The sequence below is a fragment of the Phyllostomus hastatus genome, unplaced genomic scaffold (genome assembly GCF_019186645.2).
Source record: "Phyllostomus hastatus isolate PE091 unplaced genomic scaffold, TTU_PhHast_1.1 phas_scaffold_216, whole genome shotgun sequence".
Classification (NCBI taxonomy): Eukaryota; Metazoa; Chordata; class Mammalia; order Chiroptera; family Phyllostomidae; genus Phyllostomus; species Phyllostomus hastatus.
Genome location: NW_025334018.1, coordinates 2,527,310 through 2,554,183, shown reverse-complemented (window position 1 = coordinate 2,554,183; position 26,874 = coordinate 2,527,310). Strand labels below are relative to the sequence as shown.

The window sequence follows — 26,874 nt, the reverse complement described above, 5'->3', positions numbered from 1 at the left end:
AGCCAGGGGAATGGAAGTAACTTCCCCACCAAGACGTGACGGGGGCAGATCCCCCAAGCTACAGCGCCTGCGTGGGAGCTCGGAGAAGATTGGCTCCAGGACATGGGGCCACACCTGCCCAGACTCATGATGGCAGCCCAGTAAACCTGGAAGGATACGAGTTCTGGCATGTGAAGCCGAGTGTGGGAGGAGTCGGAAATGAGGCTGCAGAGGAAGATTGGCTGCGGGGATTTAAAACCCAGATTTGGCGGCCATTAGGAGAGAGAACCATGCTGCTTTAGGAAGGAGACCCATGCGCAGCCCTGAGAGGGAGAGAACCATGCGTCTTCAGCAGAGTGGAGATTCCCGCATCCCAGAGAGGGGAGAGAACCATGCTGCTTTGAGAAGGAGAGCCATGCTGCTTTAGGAGAGAGAACCACGCGGCCTTGACAGAGTAGAGACTCCCGCAGCCCTGAGAGGGAGAACCACGAGGCCTGGACAGAGCGGGGACCCCCACAGCTTTAGAAGGGGAACCACCACCTGGTTCTAGCAGAGAGCCCGGCGACTCAGCCGAGGGTGCCGGGAACCCAGGGAGGTCTCCCAGTTGAGATGGAGGACTAACTGGGAAGAACCAGAGGACTGCCTGAGCCATGGACTTCTATTTTCTTTCCTGAGATATGGTACTCTGGGCTGGGCAAAGGGGGAAGGAAGGAAGGACTGTGCGTGTTTGTGGGTGTTTTTAGGGACTTTCGGATTTTTGATAAAGACATTAAGGTCATTACTTTAAGTTAGTATAGCATTAAATAAACATTTCCTTTCCTTTTCATGAATCTCTGGCATTGAGAGACGTCTTTCCTCTGGCGGCGGACATAACGGACCCAGGGCCTTCTTTCAATAATAGTATATTGTCTCAGGTCCCCCCTTGTTGTGTGTTCTATAACAGTTTCAGGTGTAGAGCATAGTGATTAGACAATCTTATACTTTACAAAGTGTTCCCCCTGATTATTTCCAGTAACCAACTGCCACCATATGTAGTTATGATACTATTATTGACTATATTCTCTATGCTGTACTTTACACCTCCCTGACTATTTTGTAACTACCAACCTGTTCTTCTCAATACTGTCATCTTTTCACCCAGTCCTCCAGTCCCTGGCCCCTCTACCTATCATCAGTCTATTCCCTGTATCTATAAGCCTGTTTCTGTTGTTTGTTTGTTTATATTATTCTTTAGCTAGCACATATAGATGAAATCATATGGTATTTGTCTTCCTCTGACTTATTTCATCTTCCATAATACCCTCTAAGTTCATCCATGCTATTTCAAATGGCAAGCTGTTCTTCTTTATGGCCATTTATTACTCCTATTTTTATCTTTTTTTCCTTCTCAAAGAAGACCCTTTAACAGTTCTTGTAATACTGGTTTGTGGTGATGTAATACTGGTTTGGTAGCTTTTTCTTCTCTGGGAAGTTCTTTATCTGTCCTTTGATTCTAAATAATAGCTGTGTTGTGTAGAGTAATCTTGGTGGTAGGTCCTTGCTTTTCATCACTTGAAATATTTCTTGCCAGTCCCTCTAGCCTGCAAAGTTTCTGTTGAGAAATCAGCAGACATTCTTGTAGGAATTCTCTTGCAGATAACTGACTTTCTCTTGCTGCTCTTAAGATTCTCCCTTTGTCTTTAACCCTTGGCATTTTAATTATGATGTGTCTTGGTGTAGGTGAGTTCGTCTTGCTTGAGACTCTTTGTACTTTGTGGACTTGCATGTTTATTTCCTTCACAAGCTTAGGGAAATTTTCATCATTATTTTTTCAAATAGGTTTTCAATTTCTTGCTCTCTTTCTTCTTTTTCTAGTACCCCCATGATGCAAATGTTAGTATATTTGAAGTTGTCCAGAGGCTCCTTACACTCCTCATTTTTTTTAATTCATTTTTCTTTTTGCTATTCTGATTGGGTGTTTTCTGCTTTCTTATATTACAAATCACTGATTTTGATTCTCTGCTTCATCTATTCTACTGTTGATACCCTGTAACTTATCCTTTATTTCAGTTTGTGTATCCTCCATTTCCAACTGGTTCTTTTTTTTTTATGATTTCTACATCCTCTTTCATGCTATTAAAGTTCTCATTAAGTTCCCTAAAGTTCTCACTAGGTTCCTTGAATATCCTTATAACCATTGTTTTGAACTCTGTATCTGGTAGTTTGCCTGCCTTTATTTCATTTATTTCTTCTGGAGATTTCTCCTATTCTTTCATTTGGGACCTGTTTCTTTGTCTCTGCATTTTGTCTGCTTCCTTATGCTGGTTTCTATGTACTAGGTAGAGATGCTACATCTCCCTGACTTGGTAGTGTTCCATAGGGCCCAGTGGTGCAGCCTCCCCAGTCACCTGAGCTGGGTGCTCCAGGGATGCATCCATGTGTGAACTGTGTGCACTTTCCTGTTGTAGTTGAGCCTTGACTGATGTTGGCTTCACTGGGAAGGATTGACCCTCAGGCTGACTGGTTGTGAGTACTAGCTGCAATTACAGTGAAGGAGCTGCTGGGTAAGAGTAAACCCTATGAAGCAGGAATTGCTTTAGTGGACTTTGGTGCTTGCTGAGTTTGCTCCTTGAATGTGTTGCTCGTGAAGGTGATAGGGTTGTAATTGGCATGGTCTGAAGATGTCCACAAGGTACACTGGCTCTGTGACCTCACAAGATGTACAAGGTCAGCCACCACCTGTGCCCTGCCTGGGGCCACCTGGCACAAGCTACAGTGACCTGCAGATGGCTGCTACTTATGCTGGGCTTGGAGATACACAGGAGAGGCCAAGCTACAAACCAAGGCCAGCTTCTGTTAGTGCTGGGCCTAAGGACACTTAACAAGGGATACAGGGTATACAGAGGTCAGATGCTGCTTGTTTGAAAGATTTTAGGAAAGTCCAAAGCATGAGGCAAGACAGACTATTTGTATGAAAAATGTCACTGAAAACAACTTGGGTTGAGCCTACACGTTGGGTGGGGTAGGGTCTCAGGGAATAACCAGAGCAGGGCAAACAGGGTTAGCCAGGTTGATGGAGCCTCAGATATGGTGCCCACCTGCACATTCACTCTTATTGGGGAGGGCTCAGAAAAGGAACAATGGCCTCTGCCAGCACTTCTGTTTGGTAGCAAGCTACCCCTCCAGTTCTTGCCCTGATGCCAAACAGTTCAGTTCTTCCTTGTATGTCCCTAGTACCTCTCAAGCTGCTGTCCCAGTGCTGGAGCTCAGTAGAGAGCGAGTCTGAGTAATCCCTGTGCCTGCCCTTTAAGAGGAACTCCTGGGACTCCAGCCACCCTAATGTCACTCAGCCACAATCCCCACTGGTTTTTACAGCCAGAAATTATGGGGACTTCTCTTCCTGGGACTGGAAACCTGGGCTGGGGGGTTTGGTGTGGAGCTGGGATCACTTGTTCCTCAGGGGGACCATCAGACAAGATATCCCTCCAAATTTTTATCTGCCACATGTGGGTGTGGGACCAGCTGGTTCTGCATCCCAACCCCTCTACCAGTTTCCATGTGGCTTCTTTATATGTTTAGTTGTACAACTTCTGTTCAGCTAGATTTCAGGCAGTTCTGAAAGATGATTGTTCTGTAGTTTAGTTGTAATTTTGATATGGTTGAGGGAAGAATCAAGTATCGCATTTACCTACACCACCTAGGACATAATGTTAATATATGAAGAAAAAAGCCCTAAAAACAATGGTTGCCCCTGTGGGAATGAGCATTAACTGGGAAGGGGCATAGGGAACTTTCTGGCTGATAGTTCTATATTTTGATACAGGAGTTTAAGTTACACAAGTGTATGCATTTGTCAAAACTCATCAAGTGTTACATTTAAGGTTTGTGCATTTTGCTCTGGCTGGTGTGGCTCAGATTGAGTGCAGGCCTGCAAAGCAAGAGGTCACTTGTTTGATTCCCAGTCAGGATGCATTCCTGGGTTGCAGCCAGGTCCCCAGTAGTGGGCACACAAGAGGCAACCACAAATTGATGTTTCTCTCCCTTTCTCTCTCCCTCCCTTTCCCTCTAAAAATAAATACATAAAACCTTTTTAAAAAATTAATAAGTATTAAAAAAAGTTTTGTGCATTTCATTGGATGTAAATTTACCTTAAAAAGAAATGGTAGCTCTGGCTGGGTAGTTCAGTTGGTTAGAACATTGCCCCCAGTACACCAAGGTTGTGAGTTTGATCTCCAGTCAGGGCACATACAAGAAAGTAACCAATGAATGAAGCAAGTGGAAAACAAATCAATGTCTCTGTCTCTTCCTCTCCCTCTCACTAAAAATCAATAAATAAAATTTTAAAAAGAAACTCTAAACAGATGTTGAACTCTAGTTAATGATATATATACAGAAGAGTTTAGGGGAAACGTATACTGATGTTTACAACTCTGAAATGCATCAAAAAATAAAATGAATTAACAGATAGAAGGATAGATAGTTGTGTTATAAAGAAAAATAGAATAAAATGTTATTGTAGAGCTTAAGTAGTGGTTTTCTATGGGATTTCACTGGAAAATATTGTTTCAACTTTTATGTGTGCTTGAAAATTTTCATAACAAAATGTTGAAAATAAGAGCCCTTATGCTTAGAGATACATCAGAAACACATATTTCTGGGTTTGCCTCATAATAACCTGGTAGTCCTGACTGATGTGGCTCAGTGGGCTGAGTATTGTCTTGCAAACTGAAAGGTGGCCTGTTCGAGTCCTGGTCAGAGCACATGCCTTGGTTGTGGGTGAGGTCCCCAGCTGGGGGTGTGAGAGAGGCAACCAATCAATGATTCTCTTGCACACCAATGTTTTTCTCCTTTTCTTTCTCCCTCCTGTCCTCTCTCTCTAAAAGTTAAAAAAAAAAGTAAAAATAAAAATAATCTAGATACAAGGGACTGGGTTGGGTTATGGATAAATAAAATTGGTCATAGATGCCTACTTGTTTTATTTGGGTGACAAGTATATCAGATTCATTACCCTATTCACTCTATTTTTGTATGGTTGAAAATTTCCATAATAAAGGGTTTTTTAAAAAAAATCAGACATTTTAAAAGCTTAGAACAATGTAGAAGGTATAAAATAGAAGAGCAGAAGGGGAAAAGTCTCTGCCAAAAGCCTAGGCCCTCTCCCCGAAGAAAACCACTGCCAGATATTTTCTGATATTCCAGAAAGCAATATATCTATGCCAGCATATGGTTTTGAATTGAATATATATTTTTTATATTCATTTTTCTAATTTACACAAATGGCAGTATATTTCTTTTCTGTTGTAGTTATAACAAATTGCCACAAACCTAGTTGATTAAAACAACACAAATTTATTATCTCACAGTTCTGTAGGTCAGAAGTCCAATAAAAGCCCTGTAACCAAACGCAGGTCCAGCTGACAGCCACTACAAGACCAATACTCTAAAGGCAGGTGCTGATGTAAAGTGGTTTATTTGCAGGACTTCCGGCAAGATGGAGGCATAGGTGGACGCACCGTACCTCCACGCACAACCAAGATTAGAACAACAACAATTTAGAGGCAGAATAACACCCAGAACTGACAGAATTTATCTGAATGGAAGTCGGACAGCCAAGAAGTTGAAGTAGACCCGTTCATCCAGACCGGTAGGAGGGGCAGAGACAAGTGCGGGTGCGTGGAATGTGGGGAGAGCTGGGTGCCTAAGGCAACTGGGAGCGCGTAAGCCACCCGGGGTGCGCAGCAGTGGACTCTGAGTACGCAAGCGGCAACTGGCAGACCCAGTGAGGCTGCGATTGTGGACCAGGGCAGAGAGCGCAGCCCAGGACCCCAGGGAAGGGACTGAGATTCCAGGAGAGAGAGGCTGCCGCCATTGTTCGCCCCCGCCCCCGCCCCCACATACAATGTTACAATCTAGCGACTGGGGTGCCCAGCCCCGGTGAACACCTAAGGCTCCTCCCCTTACCGTAACAAGAGCGACCAGACCAAAAAAAAAAAAAAAAGAGAGAGAGTGATGGCTCAAATAAAAGAACAAATCAGTGCCCCAGAACTCATCCTTTTGAGCGACTAAGAAATAGCTAACCTATCAGATGCACAGTTCAAAACACTGGTGATCAGGAAGCTCACAGAATTGGTTGATTTTGGGCGCAAATTAAATGAAAAAATGCAGGTTACCATAAAAGAGATGAAGGAAGATGCACGGAGAACCAATAGTGATGGAAAGGAAACTGGGACTCAAAACAATAGAGTGGACCAGAAGGGAGAAAGAGACAACTAAACAGGAAAGAATGAAGAAATAAGAATTCAAAAAAAAAACGAGGAGAAGCTTAGGAACCTCCAGGACATCTTTAAACATTCCAACATCTGAATTATAGGGGTACCAGAAGGCGAAGAGGAAGAGCAACATATTGAGCACGTATTTGAACAAATAATAAAGAACTTCCCCATTCTGGCAAAGGAAATAGACTTCCAGGAAATCCAGGAAGCTCAGAGAGCCCCAAAGAAGTTGGACCCAAGAAGAAACACACCAAGGCACATCATAATTACATTAGCCAAAGTAAAAATGAAGGAGAGAATCCCAGAAGCAGCAAGAGATAAGGGAACAGTAACCTACAAAGGAGTTCCCATCAGACTGTCAGCTGATTTCTCAAAAGAGACCTTATAGGCAGGAAGGGGCTGGAGAGAAATATTCCAAATCATGAAAGACAAGGACCTATATCCCAGATTACTCTATCCAGCAAAGCTTTCATTTAGAATGGAAGGGCAGATAAAATGCTTCTCAGATAAGGTCAAGTTAAAGGAGTTCATCATCACCAAGCCTTTATTTTATGAAATGTTAAAGGGACTTATCTAAGAAAAGAAGATTAAAAAAATGTATAGTAAAAGGACAGCAAACTCACAATTATTAACAACCACACCTAAAGCAAAACCAAAAGAAACGAAGCAAACAACTAGAACAGGAACAGAACCACAGAAATGGAGATCACATGGAGGGTTAGCAACAGGGGAGTGGAAGGAGGACAGAGGGGGGGAAAAGGTACAGAGAATAAGTAGCATAGATTGTAGGTTGAAAATAGATAGGGGGAGGGTAAGATTAGTATGGGAAATGTAGAAGCTAAAGAACTTATAAGTATGACACATGGACATGACTAAAGAGGGGGATATGGGTGGGAGAGGGTGTACAGGATGGAGGGGAGTGAAGGGGAAATGGGACAACTGTAATAGCATAATCAATGAAATATATTAAAATATAAAACAAAAAAAACAAAAAAAGTGGTTTATTTACAGATGTTGGCCATCTGGAGGGTGGGGGACTGGTGTCTCGACGCCCATCTCTTGCTCTCAGTGGAGGCAGAGGTTTTTGTAAGGAGGGAGAGGGGAAGAGAATAAATAGATCAAGGGTGGAGGTTGCAAAGCTCTCTACATGCAGGTGAGCACAGTCCATTCCGATAATGCAAGTGATGGTCTCGTGTGCATCATTCTGGTTTCATGTCATCTTGGTTCCATGGTTGAAAGTGATCAAATCTGGAACTGGGAAGCCTGAAGATTGGGGTCTGTATCTTTTGAAGTTAATCCCTAGGATTCATACAGTCCCTGGGATTCATACACAAACATGCTGTTCGTTTACAAGCTATATATTAATCAGAGTCAGCACTTACAGAAACAATGTCAAAAGAATAGTGGGGTAGGTTACAATTTCCCACCATTACAATTTTGTACTGTTTCAGTCTCCCTGGGCTAAAATCGAGGTGCCTGTCAGCAGGGCTACATTTATATTTGAAGGCTCTGGAGGGAAGAAAACTTTCTTGCCTTTTCCAGCTTCTAGAGAACTCCAACCTCCATCTTCAAAGCCAGCAAAATTGTATCTCTGTGCATCTCTTTCTCTGATTCCCCTCTTCCCACATCCACTTTTCAGGACTCATGGCTATATAATGCCCACCCAGATAACCCAAGACAACCTCTCTTTTTTAAAAAAAAGATTTTATTTATTTATTTTTTATTTTTACAAATATTTTGTTTATTTTAATGAAGCTGGTACAGACAATGTCCATTTAAAACCCATATCTCAGGCCAAAAAGTACAAATTAAAATAAAAAAGAGCAGTGTTCTGTTGTACACACTTTTGCATGAATAACTTTATTAACTGCTAATGAAAATTAGAACTTTTCTGGGATCTTCTGACAAGATTTTTCTTTACTCTTAAAATGCTTTTTCTTCAGTGAAGCCATCTTCAAAGTTAATCTTTACTCTCGCTTTATCTGTCATCTTGACTCCAGCCTGGTATTGCTCTTCTTTTGGTCCAGACCTTCAGATTTTAAAAGTAGCTTCAAGTTAAGGAAAGGTCATTTTCCACAGTTCAGTTCTCTGAAAAACCTCCATCTCCCACTGAAAGTCATAGTCCAGGAGTGAACCAATCACAAGCTAGAACTTCCGGGCCAATTAGAAATGTCATTACGAACACTTGAATTGGTCGACCTCATTTATCACAAGCCTGAAAATGCACAGTCCTGAAAAAGGTGGCCTCTCTGTGCACACATGTAATATTTAAAAAGGAGAGGGCAGTATGAAGGGGTCTAAGGTTTTATCACCAAAAGTCAGCACAATGAAAACAAAACAATAATGAATGGGCACTAGAATTCAAATTACCAGATGTTTTAAAGACACAGGGGGTAGTGGTCAGTTTTCAATTCAATTCTGAATACCACATTACAAAAGAACTATTTTTAAAAATAAAAAAGGACTGAGGGAAAAGTAAATGAAATAAAAAGAATATCTAAACCATTGAATGACCCCCTGTTTGTTCCTGATAAACTTCAATCACATCTTCTTCCTTCATTCCCAGTTCTTTTTTTTTTTTAAGATCTTATTTATTTATTTTTAGAGAGAGAAGGGAAGGAGATAGAGAGAGAGAAACATCAATATGCGGTTGCTGGGGGTTATGGCCTGCAACCCAGGCATGTACCCTAGCTGGGAATCAAACCTGCAACACTTTGGTTTGCAGCCCGTGCTCAATCCACTGAGCTACGCCAGCCAGGGCTTCCCAGTTCTTTTGGAGTGTGATTATCAGCAATTCTCTGACCTGTTTTTGACAGTATGATTCTTTGAGGTTCTTGAGATGTGTTGTCATTTTCACTTTGAAGTGAATCTCACTGCTATCCCGTCCAATAACTTTGAGTTTAATGTATTCTCCTTCCTTCTTATCGCCCAAGTCCTCAGTTGAAGGTTTTGCCTCCTGGTCAGACATGGTGATGGTGGTTTCACCCGGGGTCTCCGCACAGCAGTGGCCTTGGGTAGACAGAACCTCGCTCCGGGGTTTACAAATCTGTCTCCCTTCCCCACAGCACAACACCGCATCTCTAAAAAAGATTTTATTTTTAAAGAGAGGGGAAGGGAAGGAGAAAGAGAGCGAGAGAAACATCAATGTGTGGTTGCCTCTTGTGTGCCCCCCACTGGGGACCTAGCCCACAACCCAGGCATGTGCCATGACTGGGAATTGAACTAGAAACCCTTTGGTTCAGAGGCCAGCACTCAACCCACTGACCCACACCAGCCAGGGCAACCTCCCCTTTTTAAAGTCAACTAACTAGCTAACTTAGTTAATCTGCATCCTTAATTCCCTTTTGTCACATATTCACAAATTCTGGAGGTAAGACATGAACACCTCTGAGGGGGGCATTATTCTACCTACCACATTATTCTGAGCCTTGCTCTTCCACTTAATATAACTTGGTGATCATTACAAACCTGCATATACAGATTTACCACATTCTCTTAGACTGCCACATAGTATTTAATTGCAGAACATCTCAGAATTTAATTACAATAGTTCCTATTAATGATCATTTATATTGTTTCCAGTTTTTTACTACTATAAAAACAATGTAGCAATAAACATCCTTGATTTGTTGGTAAGAGTACTTGTGACTAAGGATAAATTCAGCAATGGAATTGTTTATCTTAAAAATGAGATGTTTGTAGAACATTTCAAGTAAACAACCTAACCCTGCATCTACCTTCAAGAGCTGGAGGAACAACAACAAGACCAGAGCAAGTAGAAGGAAGGAAATAACCAAGACCAGAGCAGAATTAAATGACATAGAGACTAAAAGAGCAATCCAAAGGATCAATAAATCCAGGAACTGATTCTTTGAAAAGATAAACAAAATCAACAAGCCTTTAAGCAGACTCATCAAGAAAAAAAAGACAGGACCCACATAAATAAAGTCAGAAATGAAAGAGGAAAGATTACAACTGATTCCACAAAAATACGAAGATTGTAAGAAAGTAAGAAATTTGAAAACCTGGGTGAAATTTCACAAAAATTTCACCTGGGACAAATTTCTAGAAAAATATAATTTCCCAAAACTGAATGAAGAAGAAGCAGAAAGCCTGAGCAGACCTAAAATAGCTAGTGAAATTGAAGCAGTAATAAAAAAACTGGCACACAAAAGCCCTGGACCAGATGGTTTCACAGGAGAATTTTACAAAACATTTAAGAAAGAGTTAACTCCCGTCCTTCTCAGACTATCCCAAAAAACCCAAGAAGAGGGAAAACTCCCAAACACTTTTTACAAAGCCAGCATCACCCTAATTCCAAAACCAGATAAAGATACAACAAAGAAAGAAAACTACAGGCTAATATCGCTGATGAATATAGATGCTCAACAAAATATTGGCAAACTGCATCCAGCAATACATTACAAAGATCACACACCATGATCAAGTGGGGTTCCTCCCAGGGATGCAAGGATGGTACAATATTCACAAATCAATAAACATAATACAGCACATAAACAAAAGGAAAGACAAAAATCACATGATCATATCAATAGGTGCAAAAAGAGCATTTGATAAGGCACAGCACCCATCCATGATAAAAACACTCAGCAAAGTGGAAGTAGTGGGCACATACCTCAACATAATAAAGGCCATATATGAGAAATCTACAGCCAACATCATACTCAATGGGCAAAAGCTAAAAGCATTTCCACTAAGATCAGGAACAAGACAAGAATGTCCACTTTCACCACTTCTATTCAACATCATATTGGAAGTCCTAGCCACAACAATCAGAAAAGAAAAAGAAATAAAAGGCATCCAAATTGAAAAGGAGGAGGCAAAACTGTCATTGTTTGCTGATGTCAACTCCAGCCTGTGCAGTCCGTGTGTTGTGGCTGCAACGAACAAATTCACACAGACTACAGAAGTCCGTTTTCTCCACAGAAGTCCTGTGGAGAAAAAGGAACAGCATAGCCACTCTCTAAGTGAGAAAGAGGGCCTTGACCCCTGCCTGGACAGGCTTTTATCGTTTTTCTGGATATGTTACATGGAGGATGGGCTTCATTTACTATGCACAGGTTCCCTGTAGTTGATTACCTTTTACAGATAACAAAGGAAAGAATGTTGCTAATTACTTCAAAGAGAAGGATGTTGCAGATCCAGGGGAAAAGTGTCTAAACTGGTTATACTCCCTACTTGGGGGGTTTAGCACAGACTTTAGGAAGCCATTTCAAAGATTCACAGTAAACATTTGCTGCCTCAATCCAGGGTAAGGAAGATTTAGCAAAAGCAAGCCTCATAGCAGCCTAGGTACAATGCAGGCCTGATTCCCCACTGGAAAACCAGTCTGTGGGTTTGGTTCCTGTGTGCTGATCTCGCTCCACATTGGTTTTCTGAATCAGGGGCTGGGCTACATTCTCCATACCACACGGACAGGTTCCCTATAGTTTGCAGATGACATGATAGTGTACATAGAAAACCATATAGACTCCACCAAAAACTACTCAACCTAATAAGCGAATTTGACTAAAGAGTGGGAAACAAAGTCAATATTCAGAAATTGAAGGCATTTTTTGTACACCAACAATGAAATATCAGAAACAGAAATCAGGACAAAATATCCTATTTGATATAGCAACAAGAAAAATAAAGTGTCTAGGGATAAACCTAACCAAGGAGGTAAAAGACCTGTACTCAGAAAACTGTACAACACTGAAGAAAGAAATTAGGGAAGACACAAACAAGTGGAAGCATATTCATGGATTGGAAGAATTAACATCACCAAAATGTCCATATTATGCAAAGCAATTTATAGATTCAATGCAATCCCTATTAAAATACCAATGACATATTTCACAGATATAGAACAAACATTTCAAAACTTTATATGGAACCATGAACAACCCCAAATAGCCACAGCAATTTTGAGAAAGAAGAACAAAATAGAAGGGATCACAATACCTGATATAAAACTATATTACAAGGCCATAGTAATCAAAATAGTCTGGTACTGGCATAAGAACAGACATACAGATCAATGGAACAGAATCAAGAGCCCAGAAATAAACCCAAGTCTTTATGGTCAATTAATATTCAACAAAGGGGACAGAAGCATAAATGGAGTAAAAATAGTCTCTTCAACAAATGGTGTTGGTAGATCTGGACAGCTACATGCAAAAAAAAAAAAAATTGATCACCAAATTACACCATACAAAAAATAAATTCAAGGTGGATAAAAGACTTAAATATAAGTTGCAACACCATAAAAGTCCTAGAGGAGAACATAGGCAGGAAAAAAATCAGATATTCCACACAGCAATACTTTCACTGATATGTCCCCTAGAGCAAGGGACACAAAAGAAAACAATATACAAATGGGACCTCATAAAAATAAAAAGCTTCTGAATGGCTAAAGAAAACAGCAGTAAAATGAAAATGGAACCAACCATATGGGAGAATATATTTGCCAATGATACCTTGGACAAGGGTTTGTTCTCCAAAATACATAAAGAACTCACATGACTCCACTCCAAGAAGACAAACAACCCAATTAAACAATGGGCAAAGGACCTGAACAGACACTTCTCCAAGGAGGACATACAAGGGCCCAGAGACATATGAAAGGATGTTCAGCATCACTAGCCCTCAGAGAGATGCAAATTAAAACCGCAGTGAGATACTGCTTCACACCAGTCAGAATGGCCATCATAAACAAATCAACAAACAGCAAGTGCTGGGGAGGTTCTGGAGAAAAGGGAGCCCTAGTACACTGCTGATGGGGATGCAGACTGGAGCAGCCACTGTGGAAAGCAGTATGGAATTTCCTAAAAAACTAGAGATGGAACTGCCTTTTGATCCAACAATCCCACTGCTGGGATTATACTCTAAGAATCCAGAATCATCATAGCAACACAATTTCCAATAGCCAAGTGCTGGAAGCAACCTAGCTGCCCATCAGTAAATGAATGGATCAAAAAACAAGCCCTGGCTGGTATAGCTCAGTGGATTGAGCGCGGGCTGCAAACTAAAGCATTGCAGGTTTGATTCCCAGTCAGGGCACATGCCTGGGTTGCAGGCCATGGCCCCCAGCAACCACACATTGATGTTTCTCTCTCTCTTTCTCCCTCCCTTCCCTCTCTAAAAATAAATAAATAAAATCTTAAAAAACAAAACAAAACAAAAAACACTATGGTACATTTACACAATGGCATTCTATGCAGCAGAAAGAAAGAAGGAGCTCCTGCCCTTTGCAACAGCATGGATGAAACTGAAAAGCACTATGCTAAGCTAAATAAGCCAGGTGGTGAAAGACAAATACCATATGACCTCACCTTTAACAGGAACCTAATCAACAAAACAAACAAACAAGCAAAATATAACCAAAGACACTGAAATTGAGAACAGGCTGACAGTGACTAGAGGGGAGAGGGGAGGGAATTTCAGGGGAAAAAGGTGAAGGGTTTGCAGGAATAATTATAAAGGACACGTGAACAATAATGGGGGGAGGGGTGGAAACAGGAAGGAGGTGGGGAGGGCTGGGGGGTTGACCTGGGAGGGAGGCAGAAAACTACTTGAACAATTTTTAAAAATAAATAATTAGTTAAAAAAAAAAAGAATCCGGAATCATTGATTCAAAAGAACCTGTGCAGTCCTGGCTGGCATAGCTCAGTGGATTGAGCATGGGCTGCGAACCAAAGCACCTCAGGTTCAATTCCCAGTCAGGGCACATGCCTGGGTTGCAGGCCATGGCCCCCAGCAACTGCACATTGATGTTTCTCTCTCTCTCTCTCTTTCTCCCTCCCTTCCCTCTCTAAAAATAAATAAATAAAATCTTAAATTAAAAAAAAGAACCTATGTGCCACAGTGTTTATAGCAGTGTTATTTACAATAGCCAAGGGCTAGAAACAATCTAAGTGCCCATCAGTAAGTGAGTGGATCAGAAAACTGTGGGACATTTACACAATGGAATACTAGAAATAGCAGAAAGAAAGAAGGAACTCCTACCCTTCATGATATCATGGATGGAACTGGAGAGTACTATGCTAAGTGAAATAAACCAGGTGGTGAAAAGACAAATACCATATGATCTCACCTATAAGTGGAACCTAATCAACAAAACAAATAAATGAGCAAAATAGAACCAGAGACATGGAAATAAAGAACAAACTCCCTGGGTGATTTTGCTCAGTGGATTGAGCACTGGTCTGCAAAACAAAGGGTTGCTGATTTGATTCCCAGTCAGGGCACATGCCTGGGTTGCAGGTTCAGTCCCCAGTCAAGGCATGTATGGAAGGCAGTCAATTGATGTTTCTCTTTCACATGAATGTTTCTCTTTTTCTTCCTCCCTTCCTCTCTCAAAACAGAAAGAAAAAAAGAAATTTTAAAGATGAGACATTTTATAGTACCACTGTAACTGAAAACCCAGTTTCAGCTGCTTGCCACAACAAAAGCTAAACTTCTGAGACAGGTGCTAGTGCTAAAGGAAATAATTTTTTTCAGGTGCCACTACCTGGGAGCATGATGGACTCTCTTCTCAGAGACCATCCCCACTTCCTGTTCAAGCCTGTGGTTCTTATAGGGATAGGGAGGGGAGGGCATTCTTTCTATCCAATTATCTTGCTAGGTTTTGGTGCTCTCCACATAAGAACCTCCTCTTTGGCCAATGAGGGAGACTCCTCAGCACCCCAACTGACTTTTATGGAAATATCACTACATTCCCTATGAGTAGATAATCCTTAAAATGATAACATTTCTTGTTCCTTTTTTTACTCATTCGTTCATTCATTCACTAGGTATTTATGTGCTTCATGGAATTTTCATTTTACTGCAGGGAGACTGATTATAAGAAAATAAGTATGTCAGATGATGATAAGAACTATTTAAAAAATAATGGGGAATCCATGAGGTCAAAACAATTTTTGGGCCCTGGCTGGTGTGGTTCAGTGGATTGAGCTCCGGGCTGCAAACCAAAGGGTCACTGGTTTGATTCCCAGTCAGGGCAGATGCCTGGTTGCAGGCCAGGTCCCCAACAAGGGGCACACGAGAGACAACCGCATATTGATGTTTCTCTCCCTCTCTTTCTCCCTCCCTCCCACTCTCTAAAATAAATAAATAAAATTGTAATAAAAATAAAACAAAACAAAATCTTAAATTGAAAAAAAAACCCCCATTTTTGGCCTTAGCCAGGTGGCTAAGTTGGTTGGAGTGTTGTCGTGTGTGCCAAAAGGTTGAGGTTCGATTCCAAGTCAGGGCATGTGCCTAGTTTGCAGTTCAATCCCTGGTTGGGGCATGTGCAGGAGGAAAGTGATCAGTGTTTCTCTCTCAACATTGATGTTTCTCCCTCTCTCCCTCTCCCAACCCCCCTCCCCCCCCCCGCCCTGCTGCAAAGTCAATAAGCATGTCCTTGGGTGAGGATTAAAAAAACAGTTTTTGTTATAATATTGGGTTGGTCAAAAAGTTTGTTTTCTTCCATAAGATGACTCTAGTAGTGCCTAGTTGTCTTTAACTTCATTAGAAACAATTTTGTTAGATTGTATTGGGGTGGCTGTCATATCAGCGTGCATTAAAAAATAGCTTATAAAGAAGAAAGGTGGCATTTGCGATATGGAAGAATGAGCACAGGGTTCCTGGCACCTGTTGTTCCCCAGTTCCTTCCCTGGAGCCACAAACTCCAGACCATCCTCAGGCAACTCTTGTCTGTTCTGCCCTCTCTCCATCAGCGCCCAGAATATTGTTGATTGCCGACCATATGCCAGGAACTCTGCTGGGTGCTGTGTACAGGATGTAGTAATCAGCAAATCAAACAGTCCTTTTCCTTGAGAGGCATAGAGATTAAAACAAGATACAGACATAAAGCAAAGAGAGACATAGCTTCTGGCAAGATGGAGGTGTAGGTAGATATACTTTGCCTCCTTGCACAATTAAAAGAAAGACAGTAACAAATTTATTTATTTTTAGAGTTTATTTATTTTTAGAGAGAGGGGAAGGGAAGGAGAGAGAAAGAGAGAAACATCGATGTGTGGTTGCCTCTCATGTGCCCCCTGCTGGGGACCTGGCCTACAACCCAAGCATGTCCCCTGACTGGGAATCAAACCATGATCCTTTGGTTCACAGGCCCATGCTTAATCTACTGAGCTACACCAACCAGGGCAACAACAAATTTAAAAACAAAAAATAACCAGAACTGCCAGAAAATCGAACTGTATGGAAGTCCAACAACCAAAGAGTTAAAGAAGAAATATTCATTCAGATTGGTAGGGGGGGCAGAGACAAGCAGCAGGACATCTGACAAGGCTTCAGCTGGAGGACCAGGGTCAGCAAGGTGGCAGCTTGCAGACCGGATGGTACCACATTTCAATTCGGATAAACCAGGAGGAACAACTGGGGAGTAAGACAAACCATACAACCCAGGATTACAGTATAGGAAACTAAAGCCTCAAAACCTCTGGCTATAAAAACCTGTGGGGGTTCCAGCAGTGGGAGAAACTCCCAGCCTCACAGGAGCATTCATTGTAGAGACCCACAGGGTCCTAGAATGTACACAAATCCACCCACCCAGGAATCAGCACCAGAAGGGCCCAATTTACTTGTGGGTAGTGGGAGAAGTGACAGATCCCACTGGGAGCCCAGCAAGTGGCATTGTTCCCTTTGGGACCCCACATACAGTGCCACAATGCAGCCAAGTGGGTTGCCCTGCCCTGGCAAATGCCTAAGGCTCCACCCCTTGCAAAGTAACAGGTGTGCCAAGACAAAAAAAAATATGGCCCAAATGAAAGAACAGATCAAAGTTCCAAAAATAGAACTAAGTGGTGAAAAGAGCCAACCTATCAAATGCAAAGTTCAAAACACTGGTAATTAGGGTGCTCACAGAAATGGTTGAGTATGGTCACAAAATAGAGGAGGAAGTGAAGGCTATGCAAAGTGAAACAAAGAAATATATATAGGGGCCATGGCTGGTGTGGCTCAGTGGATTGAGTGCCAACCTGTGAACCAAAGCGTCGCTGGTTTGATTCCTGGTCAGGGCACATGCCTGGGTTGCAGGCCAGGTCCGTGGTACAGGGCACATGGGGGGCAACCACACATTGATGTTTCTCTCTCTCTTTCTCTTTCCCTTCCCTTCTCTCTAAAGATAAATAAATAAATTTTTTTTTCAAAAAAAGAAAAGAAAAGAAATATATACAGGGAACCAAGAGTGAAGGGAAGGAAACTGGGACTCAAATCCAAGATTTGGACGGCCATGTCTGTCCCATTCATTTTCCCCTCTCATGCTATTTTAAACAAATTCCAGACATTATATATTTTCACTGTAAATGTTTTAGTATGTATTGCTAAATGATATGTATTACTAAATGATAATAAATGAAAAAGATGTTTTGAAAAATAAAGACATCATTATTACACCTGAAAATAACAATAATACCTTAATACAAAATACTTGGGAGTATTCTGAACAAGGCCTGAGTTTTTACTTTTCTGCCATTTGGTCTTGGAAAGTTACCCCTGAGACCACAGATGTGAGTTGAGGGAAAAAACATTGGTGCAAATGACATAGATGACATGGGAGTCTGGATAACCATTTCATGTGATTGACGTGTCTTTTAGATCTGCTCAGACCTAATCCCAAATATGCCACTTCCCCAGGTACAGAGGATTGCTGCTGTGCCCTCACTGTCCCGTAACTCAATGGATCTGATAATACCCAGTCAACACGAATAGCTCTGGACAAATGTCCCATAATCAGGTACTAGGTCTGTGCTCAAGCCTTGTAGCCCATTTTTCAAATAATGAGTTCTTCTCTGCTGTAGTAGGCAAATGGTTACTCTAGAATCCTAAGAGTCAGTATTGCAGCTCTCCTACTGGGGCTTTCTAGAAACTATACAACATCCTGATGCACCACAGATACCTTTGGACTCATGGCATTTTTGGCGTGTCATGTGGTGTTAGTGGCAAAACAGCTTGAATCATAGCCTTGACCTGCTTTAGACTTCCTTCTGTCAACATAAGAAACGTCCAAACCTGTAGAGAATTTTTATAAGTTTTTTGAGCCAAACTGATAACAACTGCCAAGCAGGAAAATCTCAATGGAGAATGGTAGTTTTATAGGTTATTTTATATATTAGAATCAAAGGAGGACATGTAAGGGGGTTACAAGAAACTCATCAGTGGTAGATTAGCAAATCGAGAGGAAGCAAGGCAGGGAAATCTCTGAGACTGGATAAAGGATAAAACAGAGAGATATATACTCCTTTTACATTGCTGGGTATGGGCTAGTTAACAATGAACATTTATAGCACAAAGAGATGATATGCAGGGAACAATGAGGCATTCTGTGGTCTCTTGTTCTGATACAGTGGGTTGTACCCTGAGGGTCCTGGAAAAAGGGAATTACTTTGACATTCCAACTTAGGTGCAAAAAGACAATAGACAGGCTTACTTATGGTCAAGTTGATCTTAGTCAAGGAAGCTACAGGCCTAGGATGTGACCATCCACTATGATTGGCTTTTAGTTATGAATTTTGATGTTCAGACCATCCTATGTGGTTACTTTAGGTCTCTGAGTTTGTAAGACCCATCATGCAGGACTCCCCTGAGCTTGGCAGGTTTAGTATGTGGCTACTTTTTTGTCCATAGGTCTTGCTTTGAACCCCACTCAATACTGATAGGCTTCCAAGTCACCTAACAAATGGTGTGGAGCAATATTCTCAAGTGTGATACATGCTGCCTCCAAAATCTAAAGAGTTCTGCCAACCACTGTTCCCCTTAGCAGTAGGGGACACAAAATGCAGCTCTTCATCCTTTACAGAGATGTCCTGGCATTTCTCAGATTATTGGATCTCCACACATTTCTTCAGTGTGTCAGGAGCCTGAAACTTACACTCCTACCAAACTACTTGCCATCAAGTAGTTTCTGATCATCAAGTCCAATGAATAAGTCATCAATAAAGTGGACTAGCATGTTGCTGGGCAGAATGTCAAGACAACTGAGTTCCCTGCAGACTACTGGGTTAGAGAGCAGGAGAGTGAAAATAACATTATGACAAGACAGTGATTGTGTGCTGCTGCTCTTCCCATACAAAGGCAAATTTCTCTGAACTATCCTTACCAATGAGGTAGACCAATATTCGATACCAACAGTCACATATCAAGTGCTAGATGCTAGCCAGTAAAAATGCCACATTCAACCTGGCTGGTGTAGTTCAGTGGATTGAATGTAGGCTGCAAACCAAAGGATTGCTGGTTCGATTCCTGGTCGGGGTGCGTGCCTGGGTTGCAGGCCAGGTCCCGAATGGGGGACACGTGAGAGGCAACCACACACTGATGTTTCTCTCTCTCTCAAAAAAAAAGGGGGGGGGGAGCCGCATTCAGTATGGCAGCTATGACTGGGGCTACCATGTGGTTAAATGTATGCTAACTCATTATCCTCTACTGTCTTGCAGTAGTCAGGGGAGAAGGGTTGCTTCTGCTGACCTGGAATATTCAGATAAATCTGGAGGTTCAAATGAATTGAATAGTATATGCACCCCTATGTATCCATCACTTAGTTCCAACGAGACTACCATTCTTTATGTATTTGATGATGGTGTTATTTCTGCAATTTTTCCCAGGACAAATACTCCTTTTGATTTACTATCTTGTCCAGGGATGAAAGAATTCAGTCTCTGGAACTTCCTCTTGGCTCTTCACAATGTCTCTTACTCCAGCTACTAAGTATATTTGTTCCAATTATACCTTCAGCAACTGGTGGAAAAAAAAACAAAAAAAAACCGCAAGTGGGTTCATCAGTCCTTGGACCCACTGTATGACAGACTTGGCCAGAATTATACTTACCACATATCATCCAAAAGCTCCCATTCTGACCAGACAACCATGAGTGACATTTCAGGTCCTTTAGTATTGCTGTTATAGCTCAAATCTCATATATAATAGATCTTTTAAGGTCTGTGTGTTTTTCCCTTTTTTAGTGCAGTTATCCTGAAAAAAAAAAAAAAAGGATATAGGTCCTTTTGGAGGTAAATGAAGGAATATTTGTCAGAAATACCTGGCATGGTGTTGTATGGTTTTTCCCCTTCAATTGATGGACTCTGGATCCACAAAATGTTAAATCTGCAAATTAGGTGAGGGACTGTGATTTTCCATTATGATCACTTCTGCTTATAGCCTGTAATGTTTTTCTTTCAATCCTACAATTAACATTTTCTTAATCTCTGTTACCCCTTGAAATATCTTGTGTTATTAGCCAATACCAGATGCTGAGCACTCTAGGAGTATATAGTCAGGTAGTGGGTCCTCTGACACTCACACAATAAATCTACTCTAAAACTCCCACCTTTTGAGCTTTCTCAGCCTTTCAATACTGTGTCAAGACAGTTCTAGCACTTCCACTTCAACTACTGTAGTCTATCACTGAGTTTAAGCTTCAAGGAGGCATCTCCTGATTAGTACTGGCTCTGAATGTCCTCTCTAGGACACTGAACCCCAAGACAGAGATGAGTGCTCCATTCCAATAAATTCTCCTCTATCATGCCACATGTTCCACAGTCTCCTCTTCACCCAAGATTTACTCCATGTGTTCTGCCAGTTCCAGCTGGATCATATTAGTTAGGTCATGCAATTCTTACCACGTAAATTATTTCCTCCTAGAGCAAGAACTACGTGTCTCTCTGCTTGAGCTGTATTGAGGCCCAACCTTCGTTATCTCCCTGGAGATAAAAAAGGGGTGGCAGGGGAGGTAGTTGGTAAGGACAGTGACATATTTTGAGATATATTTCTCATGTGAGTTTTTTGCAGAGTTTCCATGCAAGGAAAGGCTGCTTTCCTCTAGCAAGGGGAGCAGGATTGCTTCTGCTGACCTGGGATGTTCAGATAAATCTGGGGGTCAAAATTCTCAGATTTATGCCCCCAAATGTCTCATTTCAGGTCTTTGAGTCTTGTTCTTTTCCTATTAGGGTCCTGAGTTTGCTGCAGGAAACCAGATGACACTACATTCAGTTTCCTTTGCAGTTCTGCCATCCTCAACCAGATCCCGTATCTGATTTTCAGCACCATCTTAAACATTGCCAAAAAGGCTCTGACTGTCACAGTAGGCCTTGAGTTGGTAATCGGCTGACCTGAGCCTTTAATTTTTTTAAGACTTCCAAGCACTAACAAATGTCAGCCAATCCTCATAATTATAATTGCCCCCACCATTCAAGGGTCATAGCTATCACATACCCTAACACTTCACTCTTTACTGCAGTCCAGTTCACCACAGGTGAGAATCTTAGTTATTTGATACTATCATTCACCAGGAATTACCAGCAATGGAGGCTCTCTCTCTCTCTTTTTTTTTTTCCCCATCCTGACAGTCTTCCTTCTAGTCTGAAACCAATTGTTTTAGCCAGGGACTCCCCAAAGCAAAGTCTGAGTCAAATGTTTGCGTGCAGGTAGTTTATTTGGAAATGTGATGCAGAGAGCAGGTATGCAGAGCAAGAAGAGTGGGACAGGGAAGAAAGGGAAGGTGATATAAAGATGCGTCATTCAGTTGGCTACCACTAGAGGTGGCTGGTGCTCAATCCCACAGAACCTTCTGAGAAGGCTTGTGAAATGGATCTTAGAACCACCAACAAAGGGGGGATGCAAAGGGGAAAGTTCATCTATTGATTCCCGACCCCTATTGGACAAGAGTGGCCCCACTATTGTTAACTCCCTGTCTTAGTCAATCCAGATTGCTGTAACCAAGTACCATAGGTTGGGTGGCTTATAAAAAACAGAAATTTATTTTTCACAGTTCTGGAGGCTAGAAGTCTGAGATCAGGGTGCCAGCTTTGTTGGGCTCTGGTGAAGGCCCTCTTCCAGTTGCAGACTGCTGACTTCTTGTATTTACACATGGTGAAAGGAAGGTGAGAGAGCTTTCTGGGGTCCCTTTTATAAGAGTACTAATCCCATTCATGAAGGTCCCATCCTCATGTCCTAATCACCTCCCTAAGGTCCCCACCTCCCTAGGTCCCACCTCCTAATACCATCATAATGGTGGGGCCACAAACATTCAATTCATAACACCCCCATGCTTCCAGGTTACACATGCATGAGTCTTTATATGTTCTTGCAAAGAAGCCCTAGGGCAAGAAATTGGAAATGCATAGTACAGATTCCAAGGTGAGTCACTCTCAGGTTGTATCTGTACTATGCTAGTTAAAACTTGTATGAAATTGCTACCAGGGCACTGGCTGGATAAAGAGGTAGGACCCAGAGAATTTACAGAATATGTCTGTTGCAACATGTGACAGTGCCCTTCGGACATCCTCATGACAATGTCTCAGGGAGGTCGCAAAGGGGCCTGGAAGAAGGAAGATGGTTGGTATGCCTGGTCAGCATTCCCCCAGTGTCCTCCTCCTCCCATCTTTCCCCTCACAGTGAGGCTGAGAAACAGTTAATTACTGCTCCTCTTCCTTCTTACTAGAATGTATATATCTTAGAGCTTCTAGGTTTTGCCATTCCTTCCTTTCTAGGCCTCTCTAATTGCTCTGGAGCTAAGAGAAAGACCCGGAGAAAAATCTCTGAGAGGAGCCTCAGTCACAAGGATACTAAAGGATATGCATCAATAGCCAGATGAAGAGATACATAGGACGAGGTCCCGATCAAAGGAGGTTCTGATCTGGTGGAGTTTGGGGCCCAGCATGGTGTCACATGGAAGCTCTCAGAAAACTGACCAAGGAGTTGTCCTTCTGGGTATCTATGCAGGGTTTGTCACATAGTCAAGATTGACTAAGCCATTGGTGATTAGGAATTGAACTCAACCTCCAGCCCCTCTCTCCTCCCAGAGGTTGGAGTAGGGGAACTGACAATTTCAAACCTCTAATTATATGGTTGGTTTTTCTGGTAACTGGCCCCTACACTTGGGTGGGCACAGTTACCCACCCATCATCAACATAAGAATCACCATCATCAACATAGCAAAAGATACCTAGGTCCTTCTCAACACTTAGGAATTTCCAAGGATTTGGAGAGCTGTGAGCCAGAAACTGTTAATGAAGACCAAATACATTATAAATCACAATATTGCAGTGTAAACTCAAATTAATTTTAGACTGTAATGAAGAATAAAAAAATTAAAAAGCATTTATTTGAGCAAAAAGCTGCAGCCCCGTAGACAGAGATTCAAGTAGCAACTTAGATTGTACTCCCCTAAGACAAAGGAGAAGTCACCCTTTATAGGGAATTTTCCCACTCACTGTTCCCATTTTGGTCTGTTTCATGTAAATGAAGTTTCCAAATTACACAGTTCTGACTGGCTTAAATCTTGTAGTTCTGATTGGTAGGTATAGATGCAAATGAGGATAATTTGCATAGTTCTAATTGTATGGGGCAGGTCTCAGTCCATTGACCAAAACACAAAACCAGGTCTTCCCTGCAGTGGTTGATTCAAATGCCCTAAACAAACAAGGCTTATTTCAGAAACCTGAGCTGTTTGAGTTTCTTCCTGACCCCATCAGCAAATGGTTCTTATTTATAACATTTGGGCCTTCAGGTGACTATGGGAAGTCTTCAGCATTTTGGGTTGGCCAAAAAGTATGTCTAGTTTTTTCCATAAGATGTCTCTAGTAGTGCTTAGTTGTCTTTAACTTCATTTGAAACAATTTTGTTAAACTGTATTGTGACAGCTGTCATATCATTGTGCATTTAAGAAAAACATTGAGATTGGTGAATTTTTGTGCAGCCATTTTAATATTGAAGATGGAAAAATATGTAACATTTTTGGCATATTATGCTTTATTCTCTCAAAAAAGGTAAAAACGTAAGTGAAAAGCAAAAAAGGATTTGTGCGGGGTATGGAGAAGGTGATGTGACTGATCGAACGTGTCAAAAGTAGTTTGCAAAGTTTCTTGGTATTATTGACATTTTGGCCAAATAATTCTTTGCTGTGGGGTTGTCTTATGCATTGGAAGATGTTTAGCAGCACCCCTGGCCTCTACCCACTAGAAGCCAATAGTGGGAGATAGCCGACATAATCAAAGTATCCAAACAAATCAATAAAGTTATTGGTGAAAATGAAAAATATGTCTTTTATTTTGTGGATAAACCATACTGGACTTTTTGGCCAACCCAATAAATTCCTTCCTGGGGCTTCACATCAAAAAAATCTTTTTTTCTTGGGGTTTACAGAAGGCAGGTCCTTCCTTCCTTGCACTGAAGCCTAATTTCCAGTGATAGGATAAAAACCAAGGGGATAATAAAGTCCCACAGGTAAAGATACCATAAAGCAGACAGTATGGGCAAAAGGACCCAGGCAGTAGGTTTCATGAGCCAGGCAGGTGAGGGGTGCACCCAACCCAAGGTCTAGTGTTTGGTGCCAAACAGAGTACTTACTTAAAAAGTCTAAAGTTGAGTATTTTTAATTTTAATTTTTAATGAAGTGCAACACTATAATAAAGTGCAACCATTCTGTGATTTCAGGTTTGACTGGTTTGTCCTGTAGGCAGGTTTAATCATGAACAAACATCTTTGCTCAAGAGGGTAGGTGACAACGAACCTTTGTTTCCCTGAGGTTCTGAGACTCTTAGAGCTAGAGAAGGTCTCCAAGTTCCTCAAACTTTGGCATGCCTCAGACCCACCCAGAGGGCTTGTTAAATTGCAGACTGCTGGGCCTGAAACCAAGAGTCCTTATGACTTCGAGTAAATTTAGCTTTAAATTGTAGCTCTAGAAATCATGTCTCTTTCTCTACCTATATCTATACCCCTCAGAGACCTAGCCTTTCCCCCAGGCAATCAGCAGCACCCAAGGCAGAAGAAAACAATATCTGGGGCCTAACTAGTGGTCACACAATCTGGACCTCTGACAGGCTAAAGATAACATCTCAGCCTAAGCTGTTTCAGCTCCTGAGCCCAAAGGTAGAATGACCTCCTTGCTACTTTCCTACAAAACCAGACAGAGGGACTGGAACACACTTCAGAGCTGTCCTCAAGACCCGAAGAAATGATTTATCCTTCTTACATCACCTCTGACCAATCAGTTCCCAGCACTTTCCTGAACTCCTACCCCACTGTGTCTTGTGATTTTGCCCTGTATAATCTGTATCCTACATGCCATCAGGGAGTTCAGGCTTTTGAGCATTAGCATCCCATTCTCCCAGGTGGAGCCATTCATAAGAAAATAGTCAATATTTCTACATAGCAACACTTTAAAAAAAAATTATTGATTTTAGAGAGAGTGGGGGACAAAAAAACATTCATTTGTTGTTCCACTTATCTATGTATTCACTGACTGGTTCTTTTTTTTTAAGTATATTTTATTGATTATGTGACTTGTGTTCGCAGCTGCCGTTGCTCTCTAATGACAGCACCTCCTCCAGCTCGCCAAGCTCCAGCCGAAGGAGAAGGGGGTAAGTAAAGAGGTCCCTATACTGTGGCTCATACAAAGCAGAATGCCCGCAAATCCACCGGTGGTAAAGCACTGAGGAAGCAACTGGCTACCAAAGCCACTCACAAGAGTGCGCCCTCTACTGGAGGGGTGAAGAAACCTCATCGTTACAGGCCTGGTCCTGTGACACTTCATGAAATTACACATTATCGGAAGTCCACTGAACTTCTGATTCGCCAACTTCCCTAACAACATCTGGTGCAAAAAATTGGTCAGGACTTCAAAACAGATCTGCTTTTCCACAGTGCAGCTATTGGTGCTTTGCAGGACACAAGTGAAGACTATCCGGTTGGCCTTTTTGAACTCTCCAACCTGTGTGCTGTTCATGCCAAACGTGTAACAATATGCCAAAAGATACCCGGCTAGCACATCGCATACATAGAGAACGTCTTTAAGAATCCACTATGATGGGAAACATTTCATTCTTGGAAAAAAAAATCTCTTCTTCCTGTTATTGGCAGTTCTGAATGTTAGATATTTTTTCCATGGGGTCAAAATGGTACCTAAGTATATGATTACAAGTGAAAAATAGGGACAGATATCAGGTATTGGCCGTTTTCCCACTTTCATTTGTGTGTAAACATTTTTTAATATAAATGCAGGACATAAAGCATTAATGCTAGTCAAGGTGTTTCAGTGAACAAGTTTCAGCAGTTCAACTTTATAACAATGTAAATAAACCTGTTAAATTTTTCTGGACAATGCCAGCATTTGGATTTTTTAAAAAATATTTTATTTATTTATTTTTAGAGAGGGAAGGGAAGGAGAGAGAGAGAGAGAGAGAGAGTGAGAGACATCAATGTGGGGTTGCTGGGGGCCGTGGCCTGCAACCTAGGCATGTGCCCTGACTGGGAATCAAACCTGCGATGCCTGGTTTGCAGCCCGCGCTCAATCCACTGAGCTATGCCAGCCAGGGCTGGATTTTTTTTAAACAAGTAAATTTCTTACTGATGGCAACTAAATGGCGTTTGTAGCATTTTTATCATGTAGTAGATTCCATCCATTCCCTATACCTTTCTAACTGAGTTGTCCTGCATTCAAGTATGTTTTTAATGTTGTCTGTCTTCTGTGCTATTCCTGTAAGTTTGCTATTAAAATACATTAAACTATGAAAAGTATATTTTATTGATTATGCTATTACAGTTGTCCATTTTTTTCTCCCCTTTATTTCTCTCCACCCTGCATGCCCCTCCCTCCAGCCTTCCCTTCCTTAGATCATGTCCATGGGTCGTGCACATAAATTCT

At 41.7% G+C, this 26,874-nt stretch overlaps 1 long non-coding RNA gene across 2 annotated transcripts in view; it reads left to right on the top strand.

The window, feature by feature from the left end:
• The first annotated feature begins 5,542 nt into the window (after window positions 1-5,542).
• The window catches only part of LOC123804542, a 39,123-nt gene continuing 17,791 nt past the window's right edge, over window positions 5,543-26,874 (top strand). For both annotated transcript variants that reach the window (XR_006783176.1, XR_006783175.1), the window contains exons 1-2: window positions 5,543-5,602; window positions 25,527-25,591. This is a non-coding gene — a long non-coding RNA (uncharacterized LOC123804542). The remainder of the gene's footprint in view (window positions 5,603-25,526; window positions 25,592-26,874) is intronic.